We start from the raw sequence: 14,960 nt of genomic DNA, 5'->3' as shown, positions 1-14,960 counted from the left end.
GGTTCAAAGAAAGGGTGGGCAATTAATAAAGAATCGATTCAAAACCACAATGCTAGCTTCAGGCGAGGTAGGAAATACTTCTGAAAAGATACCTTCAAGTATATCTTCCCCTTCATACATTCCAGAGAAGCTTCCGCCTTATCTTTAATAGCATTGCTATTGCTAATCTCGTAATCTTCAAGCAACTCGGGGTAGGTAGTGTGCATTCTTCTCTCGGCTCTGGAACAAGAATCAAGGAAGTTAGCCTTTCTTTCTTTGCCAAAGAAAGGGCCCACCATTATCATGTTGCATGATGAAACCTACGGGTCTTCATCTAAAGAGCGATTTTTTTGCGTTCTTGGATTTCGGGTGGTTCACAAGGGTGACCGAAACCCTTAATTCTTGCTTTGGGGGTAACCACTTCCGTCCTCCTCTCTTTTAAAGTTTTAAAAAAGGTGCGCTTTCAGTCTTTTATCCTTTTTAGGCTTAGGAAGGAAGCCAAAAAAAGATTTTTAGATGTTGTACCAAAGGTCAATGAACATCGACCCACTCTATTAAAATACAAGCAAACACATCAATCAAAACGAAAAACTCTCACTCTCCCCGCTGAGACAAGATAAAGGTTCCTTCCATCCATTCCTTCCTTTTTTTTTAAGAAAGAGAAAAAGATCACTCATAAAAGCAGCCTTAATCTTATAAGGTCGCGTCTCCTTAGTAGTCTAGTCTTGGAAAGAAGCGGTAGAGAGCCTCGTTCCTATAGGCCGAGAACAAGGAATCAATAACTACTGCCTAAAGCAGGCAGTTAGCTGGGCAGGGAAGCCTATTGGACGAAGCTACGACTATTTAGAAAAAAGAGTGGAATGCGAGTAGACTGCATGCTACATAGGGCCCTAGCTGAGGAAGCATTGGTTCTCCTTGATAGGAGTGTGTACAGAAGTGATCATCCGCCCCCATAGGAAGGAGGGTAGTGGCATTCCGAACATGAGTTGAAATGTGATCCAAAACAAGGAAAGTGAACAACGACCATAAGAACTGACCAATGGAAGGGGGTGAAGAGTGGCAAGATAGGAGCTCTGGAGCAAGGGGAGCTTAACGACGTCAAAATAAAGGCAATCGACGAAACAATCAACAATCCACGGGATATATACAGTACAATGATAAGTGCCTCAACTGTGGAAGAAGAAAGAGGCCATTATGTACGGGTTGTTGATTCCGTCGAAGGAAATACGACAACCTCCAAGAACTTTGACCGTTCAATCTCTTCCTTAGCATTCTGTCTATACATCCATTCGACACCCCAAGAGCACTTCCATGCGATTCTGTCTGAAACTGTAATAATCCGATTCATTAGTGTCGTGAACTTCTCTACGAAAATGTGGAAACCGCTCACTATGCTCGTTTTCACCTTACGAAGTTGTGGGCTCAACCTATTTTTGGATGCAAGGTTGTATAGATCACTCACTCCAAGTGATTTTTGCTACAAAAGAGAGAGAGCCCCTATTGAATAAATGGAAATTAGTCCATTGCTATTATGCATTAGTCCACGCTTACCAATAGATAGCGAACTTGACGAAACGCATTGCCAACATGTTTACCAAAGATATGGATCAATCCATACGGGCAATTTAAGAGGGTTAAAGAAAGGGTTGACTAAAAAGGGTGTTAAGGACCTTCTTATTTTGCTAAAGACCATCCCAGCTCATGACATTCTCCTGTGTTCAATCAATTCATGACTGAGTAAGAACTCATCCGCCCCATAACATTGTATTGGGGATCATGTAGAAAGGAATTCTTTCTCTTTTTTAGGGTCAAAACATTTCAATAGGTTAATAAGGATAAGAAGGTCACATTCCATTCGAAGGAAAAAGTCTTCTTTATTTTAATTGATAGATTTTTTCTACTTTATTAATCAATAATATAATGGGTTTTTGATGGAAGGGAAGTTTCTTTTGAAAGGGTGCTCATAGATCAAATGCAAAAGAGGGGAAATCGGCCTTGAGAGAACTAAATGCCAACTCACTCTTTTCATAGCCGATTGATTTTGTTTTCTCCAGTCTATTTTGAAATGAAAAATTGTCTTTGTTTAAAGATCTTCTATCTGCTTATTTGTTGGCTTAACATTGATATGATTGTTGCTGGTAGCTTCTGTCTCTTATTGATGGATTTTCCTATGTTAATTGGATTAGAACTGCCAATGAAAAATCAACATGAAACCGCTTTCATCACGTAAGAAGGCTTTCACCCCAATATCCTTTAGTCAATAATGGGCCTTTCGGTTCTGAGAATGCTGGTACTACCTATCAACGAGTTGTGACAACCATCTTGAACGATATGATGGTTTTTAATAGCAGTATTTTCTTTTTTCTTGTTTCTCACATCATAAGTTTAGAGAGGAATTTGACATGACACCTTTTAGACCCATTTCATGATATTCTCAGGCTGTTTCAGTAAAAACTAATGGTGGGTATTAAACAACTTTACTGCTAAAAGAAATCCTGGCCGACTGCTTGGCTTGGGGGAGCAAGACTGAAGATTTGAATCTATCACTTTACTCTCCCTCCCATCACTCTTCAACTGTTATCATGACCTCTCGATTCTCCCCACATTGAAGGATCACCTTAGACCTGCCCAACATGCCGTTGACTTGGAGATGAATTCTCCAGCCATACCTTTTGTAGTTGTCACGCTTGGTCAATCATGTTTGGACCAAAATAAAGTATAAGCTTCTACCGTGTAGAAGGCATTATAACTAAAGTACGTGACCTCCAAAATCAACAGCTACATCTTGTTGCTACCCTTTCAATCCTTTCAATGTTCATTTTCCCGTGTGAGGGTGATCAACGCTCTCATTCACGAAGCCAACCGACTTTCTTATGGGAAGGAGCATATGGGGGAGAAGGACCTTTAGTCATCTATTCGAATAGAGCCCAAGTTGAATCTACCCCTTCGTTTCCTTTTTTAACTATGTATGACCTTATCAATAGACATTTCTCGAATAATCATTTTTTTAATGAAAAACCTACTTTCATGGAAAACTATGTATGACCTTCTCGAATAGCTGTTTGATGGAAAACTACTTTCACGTTTGATTCAGAGAGCACTTTTTCCGTTGAGAATTCCTCATTCCCTTTTGTGTGAATTCCCCAGCGACGAATTTGAAACTTGTGGGGCCCTATCTACTTATTCCATTTCTTGATACTCGAAGAAAACCCCTTCCCTTTCAAGCTTCATATCTCTTTTGACTCTATATATATGGGCACCTGATATCTATGAAGGTTCACCCACCTCGGTTATAGCATTCTTTTCTATTGCATCTAAAATCTCGATTTTTGCTAATATTTCACATGTTTCTATTTATGGTTCCTATGGAGCTACATTGCAACAAATCTTCTTTTTTTGCAACATTGCTTCTATGATTTTAAGAGCACTGGCCGCCATGGCCCAAACGAAAGTAAAAAACCCTCTAGCTCATAGTTAAATTGGACATGTAGGTTATATTCGTATTGGTTTCTCATGTGGAACCATAGAAGGAATTCATTCACTACTAATTGGTATCTTTATTTATGCATTAATGATGATAGATGTATTCGCCATAGTTTCAACATTACGACAAACCTGTGTTAAATATATAGTGGATTTGGGCTCTCTAGCCAAAACGAATCCTATTTTGGCTATTACCTTCTCCATTACTATGTTCTCATACACAAGAATACCCTTATTAGCCAGCTTTTGTAGCAAATTCTATTTGTTCTTCGCCGTTTTGGGTTGTGGGGCTGACTTCCTAGCCCCAGTGGGAGTAGTGACTAGTGCTATAGGTTGTTGGGTAGTCAAAAGGTTGCCACGAGTAAGTCAGTTTAAGGGAACGAAGGTAGTTCTCTGTGCACCAAACATGTAGTTTACCAAATCAGTTACGACACGGATAGGAATACATGCTACGAAAGATAGGGTCGAGTTTGATACATCAAATGTCTACTCAATATCCTTGTACGAGTCCACAATCACTACACGAGATGAACCTTGGTTTGGTGAATTAAAGTTGGCCTTAGGTGTAATAGGACTCCCAGTTACTGCAAGCGATCGTATACTGAGGTGCTCCCCACCGGTTGTTGAAATGATGCCAGCCGGGCTGGGCCTCGATTCAAAAGATGAAGGGCCAAAAAGTCTAAATAAGGGGTTACAAATCCCCTATCTCACTGGGGGCAAAAAATGAATCGACATCTCGATGCAAGACAACCTTTTCGATTTGAGTTGGGAAAGAACGGCAAAGCCCATCTGAACCGTCCAATGAATATCGTTGACTTATGCATATTGTAGCAAAATTGGGCTCCGAACCTCCAATAGTGTCAATGGTTGTTGACCGAGTGCTAGCTCCGTGGGGCTAATCCCTATAGTCGATGACTTATGCATATTGTAGCAAAATTGGACAGAGTCAAGTAATGTCACCCAATTTCTTTGGGTGCGCCACCACAATTTTGCATCATTCATGAGATACATGCTAGTAATCATTACATGTTCACCTTTCTCAATTCGGATAGCCTTGAAATACTGCTCTATGTCCCACAAGAAATTCTTCAATTCTTTAGCATTTTTGCTTCCACCAAACAATTTTGGTTTAAGGATTTTCAACTTTGAAGGAATCAGACTACTATCACTCCCACTAGAAGAGCCAGTGATAACCGTCTTTAGGATATTTATATCCCCTTTTATATTAGTGATCCGTTCCTCTATACGATCAACCATCGAGAGCAACTGGGATAGAATATTGTTGTACCAATCAACGAGGTCTTTCTAAATAACCCTGGTGAGTTGACACAATTCAATAATTGTTTCTAAATGGACCATAGCCTACTCTGTAAGAGATGCAACATCTCGTCCCGACTCTCCTACTAGCACCTCAAAAACTCTAACATGATTACTAAAGGTCAACATGAACCCAATTTGGCTCTGATACCAACTTGTCACGAAGCTTGGAGTTGATATGAACTGTTTTGCCTAGTGAGAGCACTAAGTTGCCCACTTAGTCAACCCACCTGTAATGCACACACACACAAAAGAAATGTATAAGAAGAGAGCTCAATATACAAGAAAATTCCCAACCTTTTTATTAATGTCAAAAAGGAATGCAAAGCTCATTGTAAGGAAGAGTTTACACTCAATTTCTTCACACTGTTTTCCTGCCTTTCACAGCTTCTATTTATAAAAAAATACAAGTAGCAAACGTCTCCTACTTTTAGGCATTATCTAATAGCACTACTAGATCCTGACTTAGGTGTTTTTCATTCAAAATTGCCACCTATCCCTCTGAGTCCAATCAGTCACGTTTTTCCTGCTCACCATCCATGCTTTGTGCTAAAGTTTTAACTTTATGGGTCATCTTTGCGCCCCACTTACTTTCCCCTACGTTCTTAGCTCTTCCTCATGTTTTGGGAGCTTATTTTGGGCTTAGAAGGGCTTGCTTTGACCTCTTAGGTCCCTCACCAATCCAAACACAATAGCCTAGTCTTTCCTGTCTAGGCCAGAGCTCATCTGCCTGCCTACATGTCGGTGTTGCGTGCGATAGCACGACACAAAAACACGCACACGACTATTCAGACAAGCTCTAAAGCACTCGCACATCCCATTCAAACAAGGCCCCGAAAATCATGGGCACGCAAGACAATGTATAATACGTGCATGACACTCGGACAGATGTGCACGCACGACACTTGGACAGACATGTGCGCATGTCACGCAGAGAGACATATGCACATGACATTTGCATAAACATTGTCGTGTGCAACACGAGCGTGTAGGTAGGCAAATGAGCTCAAACCCAGACAAGCAAGACCAAGCTATTGTGTTTAGATTGGTGAGTGACCTAGGAGGCCAAAGCAAGCCCTTCCAAGTACATGGGGGAAAGGAAGTGGGACAAAAAAATGACCTATGAAGCCAAAACTTTAGCACAAAGCATGGATGGTGGGCAGGAAAAACGTGGCTAACTAGGCTCAGAGGGACAGTGGCAATTTTTCATGAAAGACACCTAAGTCATGATCTAGTAATGCTATTAAAAAATGCCTAAAAGTAGGGGATGTTCACTACTTGTATTTTCCTATAAATAGAAGCTGTGAAAGGTAAGGAAGCAGTGTGAAGAAATTAAGCATGAACTCTTCCCTGAAGCAAGTTTTGTATTCCTTTTTGATATCAATAAAAAGGTTGAAAATTTTATTGTACATTGACCTCTCTTCTTATACATTTCTTTTATGGGTGTGTGCATTACAGGTGGGGTTGACTAAGTGGGCAACTTAGTGCCACCACTAGGCAAAACAATTCATATCAACTCCAAGCCTCATGATAAATTGGTATCAGAATCAAGTTGGATTCATATCAATCTTTAGTGATCAAGTTGGAGTTCTTAAGGTGCTGATAGGAGAGCCAGCACGAGATGTTGCTTCTTTTTTGGAGTAGGTTATGCTCTATTCACAAGCAATTATTGAATCGCGTCAACTCACCATGAGTATTCAGAAAGACCTCATTGATCTATACAACAATGTTCTATCCCAATTGCTCTTGATCGCTGACCGTATAGAGGAACGAATCACTAATATAAAAGGGGATATGAACATCCTAAAGAAGGCTATCGTTGGCTCTTCTAGTGGGAATGATAGTAGCTTGATTCCTTCGAAGCTTAAAATCCTCGAACCAAAACTGTTTGGTAAGAGCAGAAATGCTAAAGAATTGAAGAATTTCTTATATGACATGGAGCAGTATTTCAAGGCTTCCCGAATTGAGAAAGGTGAACAAATAACGATTACTAACATATATCTCAAGAGTGATGCAAAATTGTGGTGGCGCACCCGATTAGATGACAATGGCAGTGCAGGGCATCCACCAATCGAGATGTGGGAAACAATGAAAAAATGAATTGAAAGATCAATTCCTACCCCAAAATTCTACTTGGGTAGCAAGAGATGCCCTAAAGAAGTTGAAACACATAAGCTCGATGCAGAAGTATGTGAAGGAATTCAACTCCTTGATGTTGGATATTAAGAACATGTCCGATGAGGACAAATTGTTTAATTTCTTTTCAGGTTTGCAACTATGGGCACAGGCCGAACTACAAAGGCAAAACGTGAAAGACTTGCCTAGTGTTATTACAACCGCCGATGGTTTGATGGATTACAAGTTGGGACCGTCATCATCTAACAATGATAAGAAAAAGCCCAAATTTGAAGGCAAAAAGCTTTAAAAATACGACAAGGAAAGAAAGAAGGACAAGAAAAATAAGGAAAGAGAATTCATTTCCAAACAAAGGGTTCGGATCCACCCCAAGGGGAAAAAACTTACTACCTTCATTGCTCAAGATGTCCCTGAAACTGAAACAAACAGGAGCCGAAGACTGAATCCAATATGGTTGCTTAATGCCATCATGGGGGATAAACACAACACACATAAAGACTTGTTGTATGTGAAGGTGTTGATCAATGGAAAGGCAATTCGGGTAATGTTGGACACAAGAGCCATAAACAATTTCATAATACAATGGGTTGTGGCAGGGCTTGGGCTGATGGTTTCGAAATGTTCAAGCCGAATCAAGGTTGTAAATTTTATGGCACAACCAATCCTAGAAACCACCACATCACGACTAAAGGTGGGGGATTAGGAGGATGAATACGGGTTTATGGGGATAACACTAGATGATTTTGATTTAATCCTTGGCCTTGAATTCTTTGTGAAAGCACGCGCTATTACAATACCACACTTATGCGGATTGTTTGTCACGGATGAAATACACCTATGCTTTGTCTAGGCCAAATATGGTGAACAAGCTACAGAAAAACTAATGTTGCAATCTGCCACGCAAGTGCGAACATGTCTTAAACACTAGAAGGAAGTCATACTAGCAGCATTGGTGGAAATTAAACCGGACCAGGTGGTTGAAGTCCTTGATTGTATATCTGAAATGCTGGACAAATTCAGTGATGTCATGCCGTTAGAATTACCTAAGGTGTTTACTCCATGATGAAATATTGACCATAGAATAGAGCTGGAGCCTGAGGCAAGGCCTTTAGCCCATGCACCTTATCGAATGGCATTCCTCGAGCTGGTGGAATTACGAAAGCAATTGAATGAGTTGCTAAAGGTTGGATACATCCAGCCATCAAAAGCCCCATAAGGTGCACCTGTGCTATTTCAGAAAAAATAGGATGGCACGTTGCATATGTGCATGGATTACCAGGCCTTCAACAAGGTAATTATCAAAAACAAATACCCTATCCCTAATATTACTAACTTGTTTGATTGGTTGTCAAGGGTGACTTATTTCACCAAGTTGGACTTATGTTCAAGTTATTAGCAAGTTTGTATTACAGCGGCAGATGAGGCAAAAACGGTCATGGTAACAAGGTATGAGCTATTTGCAATCTAATGAATAATGTGTTGTCCAAGTTTTTCAATCGATTTGTGGTGGTCTATCTAGATGATATTATGGTGTATAGTAAAACTCTAAACGATCACTATAACAGTTGGAAAAGGTGTTGGCAAGGTTGTGGGAACAACAGTTGGAAAAATGTGAATTTTGTATGAGAGAAATTATGTTCTTGGGGCACAAGATTAGCAAAGGGCAGATCCGGATTGATGAACGCAAAATTCAGGCCATTGTGGATTAGACCTTGCCTACAAAGGTAATCGAACTACGGTCTTTTCTTGGATTGGCTAACTATTACAGACACTTTATCGAGGGATACTCCAAGATAATGGCTCCACTCACTGACTTATTGAAAAAGAATCAAAAAAAGGAGTGGACAAACCATTGCCAGCAAGCTTTTGAAAGGGTAAAGGATGCAGTCACAACAAAGCTAGTTTTACAACTACCCGACTTTAACTTTCCATTTGAAGTTCACACAGACGCATCTGATAAAGCTCTTGGAGGAGTTTTGGTCCAGGAGAAGCATCCAATTGCCTATGAGAGCATAAAACTTAAGGATACAGAGCAGCGTTATAGTGTCCGTGAAAATGAGATGGCATCCCTTTATATGTCTATATATCCTTTATCATCTCCCGATTTCTTTTTATATCGTTCTAATTGCTCTCTCTAAAAAGAAAATGGAGAGAGAAAGAGCAAACGGATCTTATCCCTTTTATTGAACCAAAATTCCTATCTATTGATGGGAAGATCTTTGTCAAATACCAGACTTTTTAAAAGTTTCTCACATTCAAGGTAGCTTACCACAAGCACCCTACCCCATACAACTAGTTGGGGGGAAGGGGTTGTTCGCCTTTTGAATCAAAGAAAGTAAGTAATAGGGGCATCATAGCTACTTTCATTCTAAAGGAAACTGAAGAACTAACCTTTAGTCAATAGGAGCCCTACTTCCTTCTTTGCGATCTCATCACTGAAATTCAAATGCAAACCAATTTCTTTCTTAATCATTGGGCGGAGTGCACTTTTAGTACTTCAGTAGGGCAAGCTCTTTAATAGTGACTTCTTTTGTTTGGTAGGTCAATGAAATGCTACTTCAATCTAGGAAACAGTCGAAAACTCGAGAAGGTCGCCTTTGGAAGCCTTCGCCAGTAACCAAAGTTTCACTCCTTCCTTTTGATTATGTCATGATATTGACTAAATCCAATCCACAAACCAGGAAACGAAACAAAGTTCATTCCCTTTTATCAAGTAGGTAAAGTAGGCATACAAACCACTTTAGCTTTGCCTTAAACTTTATTGGAACAAAGCAAAGAAAGAGGTGGAATGGAGAAAGGAAAGGGATAAGAGCGGTCTTGTTTGGCGCAAAAGCTACTGGTTCAAAGGTAAGGTACAGTACTAAAGGTCCTCAAACTTCCAGGCGATTTTTCTTTTGGGCAACTGTTCACCGTTAGATCTCGCCAATACAGTCCCCTAACGTTTTCATTACCAAGATATTTTTTTTTAATTATTCCCAAGAATTTTTTGGGTAATCAACTCCCATTCTGCAAACAGTCAAATCTGAACTTAACCTTACTGCTCTTCTTTCTTTCCTCGTGGACAAGAAGCACACCAAAAACGTGCGTTGTTTGATTCTACTATGTTTTTTGCACTTGACTGGATGGACAATTCACTGGAAGAGAACTTCAATTCGCCAGCTAGCAGGCAAGCAACTTACTTATCTTATGTGACAACACTACAGAGCAAGTGGCTCTTCTAGGCGGGCAGCTGTGATAACACTCCAGAGAAAGCCCGACCCGCGCGCGGTTAGGAAGATTGGTTGTAATTTGAGTAGGACTACCCACCTTACCCTAGCACCTATAGGCGGTCGTCCATCATACAATTGCTCGAAAAGGAACTACAGTGATCTTGAATAAGGATCCTACAGTGATAGATAAAATCCCCATAAATACACCATTAGATCAAGCACCTGTGATTTCGTATCCGATCAAAATCTTGGTTAAGTGATCAAAATGGGTAGCTCTAGTAGACCCATAGATCATGGAACAAATAGGGTAGGTGAGCCTAACCACCACACTACACGTATAGACGTGAATCTCCCTATTACCGTACGTGCGACTCTCATTACATACGACTCACACAAAGACTCCTAAATCTATCCCAAGCCTTTTCTTACACCTCTCCTCTCCAATCCTCGATCAAACTTGTGTTCCCCAGGCACTATGCTATTAAATGGGGGTCTTTCCTTCGCCTATCGTATATCGGCTTGGCTTCATCTAGAACAGGATCAAGGAGGCATTCTAGCGAGCATGTGCGTATACAAAGGCTGACCACTACATAAGCTAAATATGATTACAAGCCAAGCCAAAAGCGACTCGTTTCTATTATCGTTAGGATTGGATATAGATGGGAAATCTATAGATCGTGGTAATTCGCCAACCTCTCTAACAAACATACGATACAATTTCACTTTACGGCACGACCAAAAAAAAAAAAGAGCTTTGCTCGGTAGGCTTCCTACGTTGACGAATACGTCCTTTCTCTTCTCTGAAGTCTATAACAAACAAGTGAGAAAGGCAGGATTAGAACCTACATAGAAAAGCTTCAACATATTTACAGTCTGTCGCTTTTAACCACTCGACAACTCTCTCCTTCCCAGGCCAAGGCCCCCTTTAATGGGTTCTAAGAAGGAGGTTTTTTCCCTAAATCAATAAATAAAAAAGCTTATTGATTTGATTGAAGGGAACTAATACTATTTATTAGCATAGCTAGTGTTCCGGGAGAATCTAGTCAATTCATAACAATCTTTATAAAGCAAGAGGTAAAGCTTCTACGAAAGCTTCCCCCCTTCGTTGCTTTTGGGTAAGCATCTTTCGGCGGAGGAAAAGAGGCGATTGGTCGCTTCTGGCGAAGCTACGAGCCTACTTAAATAGCTTACGCTTACCAAACCTAGTATACTAAAATAAGGCTATAACAAACAAGCTTTCCCCTTTTGTTTGTTATGGGTTATGTCTCTCCGAGTTTCTACTACTAAGTAGCACTTCTACTATTCAACCATAGAATTGATTCCAATCAAGCTGAAAAAGCCCTATAAGTACCCCTTCTTTCTTAAAGTCAAGTTTCTCACTTGTTAGTCAAGCTTTGAAACCCCTTCCTTGTACCTTGATTTATGGGATATTTGAATAAGCATGGGTTTGGAACCCTATACAAGGTGCTAGACTCAACATTAATTTCGTGCTTGAGTTGGAGGGCCCTCCCTCCATCCATCAAGTCAAGTAATTTGCTATCAAAAATTTGTTCGTCGGCTATCTTATGCCATGCTTTTTCTTTCTTCAAATCGGTTTCTAATATTAGTCAATCAAGATTCACCAAAGGGAAGAGCCTTGACTTTAGGTTAGGTTGGTCTCATCATTCATGTAATTCCCTTGTCCATCAATCGATCACGCAAGTAGGCATCCAATCAGCACATAGCGAATGAAAAAAAGTGTTCATCCTGGATAATGGATTCTCTTCCTTAATCAAATGTCTATCAATTGATCCCTATTCATTCGGTCAAAGTCTCCATGGCGTTTTCACGCCCTTCTACTGAGAGGTGCACCATGTTGATAGGAATCGACAAAGACCTTCTTGTACACATCCTCGAGGGCAACATTCATGGCAATCATCACTAGTTTCTCTGAGGGCATGGTATAGCTTTGTTTCTGGTGTTGTTTAATAGATGTCGAGTGCCGATAGCTTGAGAATCTTTATCTGCTCTAAGTGGGCGAGCTAGAATCCTTATGTTAGGTTTGTTGTTCAACTTTCTTTCTTTTTACCCTTTGCACCTTCATCTTTTCGAAAGCCCAGACCCGTTCATCTGGATTTTCATTAGTCCTATTTCAAGTGCAAAGCCTCTTCAATAAAGACTTCTTTCTTTTCACCATTTTGAATTTTGTTGATTAAAAGAGGATAAACGTTATCTATTGAGTAAAGGAAAGGTTTGCTATAGTGATTCAAGCGGTTGGTGGCCCCTTCGAGAGTTACGGGCCCTTGCCACTACATGAGTGGTAGCTCACGCTCAAAACTTCTGCAACACGAGTCCTAGTTGTTGTGGTGCGGTCCCTTTCCCGACTTTGCTTGGGCGATTTTCACTTCTGATTGGTTCCATCCATCCCCGACCTTAATGAAGCAAGTATGAAGAGGTCTATTAGTCCAGTCAAGCGATTCAGGTTCTCGGTCAGTTCCCATTCAGTTACCCCCCTCATATCATAGTCCATTAGTAGGTAGGGTGGTCAACTTAGAGGGTAGAGGGCGCCCACCTCCCCTTTTGACATGCCCTCGACAACCTAGCGGTGTTCAGTCTCCGTTATGGGGGCGGGAGTGCTCGGTCACTAGCGTTTCCTTTTCCTCAATCAATTTCGTTGTGTCAGCCCTGAGATTGGTCTAACATTTTGTTATGAGCTGGCTGAACATACCACCTAGATAACCTAAACCTTTGTACATGAATGAATGCACACTCACTACTCCTTATAGTTGTCTATCTATCCAGATATATACGAGATCTCCTACCTATCAGTCATCGACTTGATACATACGGGAACAACCCACCAACAAATCAAGGATAAGTCTTATATGCGTTTTGAGCATGGCACCAGTAGCCAGTGAATGCGAGGACCCATAGCTCCATTTCAAAGCCCTATCATCTATGCTGCATTTCCAACACACTGGACCTTAACAGTTCTCAGCAGGGGAAATAGCTACTTCTAGCTTGAAGAGTCAAAATCATAAAGTTGGTTTCTTCGTTACCTCGGGTTAGGATCTCCGATGGAAGAGATGGCTCTCGATCACCACAATTTTCTCATGACTTGCATAAAACATATTCTGGTTAGCCGACCCTGTTTCGCTACAAGTTTCGATCTTGGCAAAGAAGTGGAATTTACCACCAACACCAACTCAGATTAAAGACGACTCTTCCTTGCTAGTCGAAGAAGCAGCATTTGTCAATCTCGCGAGGACAGCCCCCATCTTACTCAACTGAGGGCTGCAATCATCAGACGAGAAAAAAGTTGTTCTTACCTTTCTTCTAGTTGAATACAGAGATGTTTTCACATGGTCTTATGTTGCAGGTCCCAATTCCTCCTTGGTGGAGTAGCACCACTTGGTTGTACGGTCTGATGCCAAGCCGGTTAAACAGGAATCGAAGAAAATGCATCCTAAAGTGTTGAGCTCTTTCGGTGAAAAAAGGCAGGAATTCATTCACTCTTGGAGGTGTCAAAACATTCATCCTATTGATTATGAAGATCAGATCCTTGTCCCAGTGGCCGAGGAAACTAAGGGCATCAGAATCCGTAGTTCTTTCAAAGATATAAAATAATGGCAGTTGGATTGTATGTTATTTTACAATAAAATGAGATTATTTATATCTTAAAATAATATAAGATAAGATAAAATCGTAAGAAATTTTAGATTATCTAATTAATTTTGAATACCTAAGGTAGAAAGAGTAAATTTAGATTATTCATATATCTCTTACCATCTTTGATTATAAAAGATTACTAAAATATTTTATCATTTAATGAATTAAGATAATCATAGACAGATTACCGATACCAGGGTAATTTTTTATTATCCTAAACAAAATGACACCAAGTCTAAATTTTTTTTTTTATCATTTTAAAAGTAATTTATATAATTATATAAATCCATTTTCTTATTAATTTTTTTTATCGATGACTTATCTATTATATTTATCCATAAATTAACATTCTTATCTAAGATATGTCAAGAGACAGGTCAACCCATAGGTCGACCCAATCCATTAAAAAAAAACATTACCTATAATTTTACAAACCTGTCCACCTGTGGCTAAAGGAAAACACCATACAAATATCCCAAATGAATTAACAAATCACTTCTTCCAAACATCATAATACAATCACCTTTTCGAGTTTTCCCTTGCCACCCTTTTGACGTTTTTTGGAGAACTTTTTAGACTTTAACATTCACAAATATCTTTTAAACATGACTAGTTGGATGTTTGGTTCCCACACCTTTTGTCAACAAACTATGCCCTTGGTCTGTTTTGGTTGACTTTAGTAGGGGTGAACGGGGTGCAGGTTTAGATATCTTGTAAAAATTTAAAAAATCATAACCAAAATCGAAACTTAAAACCTATAAGATTGATTCCGACCTAGAATCGACCTTGAGGTTTTGATTCCTACTTGAGACCTCTCTCTCTCTCTCTCTCTCTCTCTCTATCTATATATATATGTATGTAGACACACACACATCTATATTATGAAATCCAAATCTTTCTTGTTTTGATCCCCCTAATACAATTTGTTGTGAAATGTTGTACTGAATATGAAATATTTTAAATTAATGTTGTCAATACTAGTTGAATGTATCACCATTAAAAAAATTTCAAAATTAATTCAGTTTCATTGGAAAGAAATACCTGTGTGTGTGTTTATAAGTGTGTGTGTGTTTATGGCAGCACCAAACAATTACGAAACAATCATGACAAGGTAAGTTTATATGTGTGTGTGTCTGTTTTAATTTCATCTCCCTTGCTCAAGAACTCTTCTCTAACTTGGTTATTTCA

The 14,960-nt window shown here is 39.7% G+C and overlaps 1 pseudogene; it reads left to right on the top strand.

Annotated features, from left to right (window-relative positions):
* Positions 1-2,242: 2,242 nt before the first annotated feature.
* Positions 2,243-3,874, top strand: LOC123228722 (annotated as a pseudogene).
* The last annotated feature ends 11,086 nt before the right edge of the window (positions 3,875-14,960 follow it).

Source organism: Mangifera indica, chromosome 11 (genome assembly GCF_011075055.1).
Source record: "Mangifera indica cultivar Alphonso chromosome 11, CATAS_Mindica_2.1, whole genome shotgun sequence".
NCBI lineage: Eukaryota > Viridiplantae > Streptophyta > Magnoliopsida > Sapindales > Anacardiaceae > Mangifera > Mangifera indica.
Note: the sequence above shows the minus strand (reverse complement) of the source record. Positions and strands in the feature narration are given on the sequence as shown.